The 633-nt window shown below is 42.2% G+C and overlaps 1 pseudogene; it reads right to left on the reverse strand.

Annotated features, from left to right (window-relative positions):
* Positions 1-211: 211 nt before the first annotated feature.
* The window catches only part of LOC102820293, a 10212-nt pseudogene continuing 9790 nt past the window's right edge, over positions 212-633 (reverse strand).

Raw genomic sequence — 633 nt, forward strand, 5'->3', positions numbered from 1 at the left:
ATGTCAGCTGTCAATGAAAAAAAATGTCACTAATACACCGTGGATACCTTTTGCAATGTAAATCCATGCCTCCTTTTTTTTACATGGTGAACTTCAACCTAGCAATTATTACAACAAATGTTATAGTCTAAAGCTCAAACACATTTTTTCCAGCAATTTTGAAATTGAATTGAGTACAAATCAAATAAAATTTACATCCTAACAATTCCATCTAAGACTGTGGGGACACTTGAGGCTGCCTCATTGATCCCAGGGCCTTTTCACATAGGTGCTTTTCAAAGTCATCCAGGTTGTCTTCAGCTTCACTTTCAGTTTCCTTCTTAGGTTCTGGCTCTGCCTCAGGCTCTTCCTCTGCTGATGTGGTTGTGGGAGCCGCAATGGCTGAAGGAGCAGCCTTCTCCTTCTTATGTTTTTTGTGCTTCTTATCCTTCTTTTTCTTTCCACCTCCTTCTTGGTCTGAGTTCCTTGCTGGTGATAGAGTTGGTGTTGGACTTTTAGCCTTTTTGACTGGTACCACTGGTGACCAGTTTGTAGAGGGTGACTGAGACTGGATAGGAGATGGGGATGCTTGGGGTTTTTTAACAGCTGGCTCAGGATATTCTGAGACAGATCGAGAGGATGAGACCCTCCTTA

Source organism: Chrysochloris asiatica, unplaced genomic scaffold (genome assembly GCF_000296735.1).
Source record: "Chrysochloris asiatica unplaced genomic scaffold, ChrAsi1.0 scaffold00001, whole genome shotgun sequence".
NCBI classification, from domain to species: Eukaryota; Metazoa; Chordata; class Mammalia; order Afrosoricida; family Chrysochloridae; genus Chrysochloris; species Chrysochloris asiatica.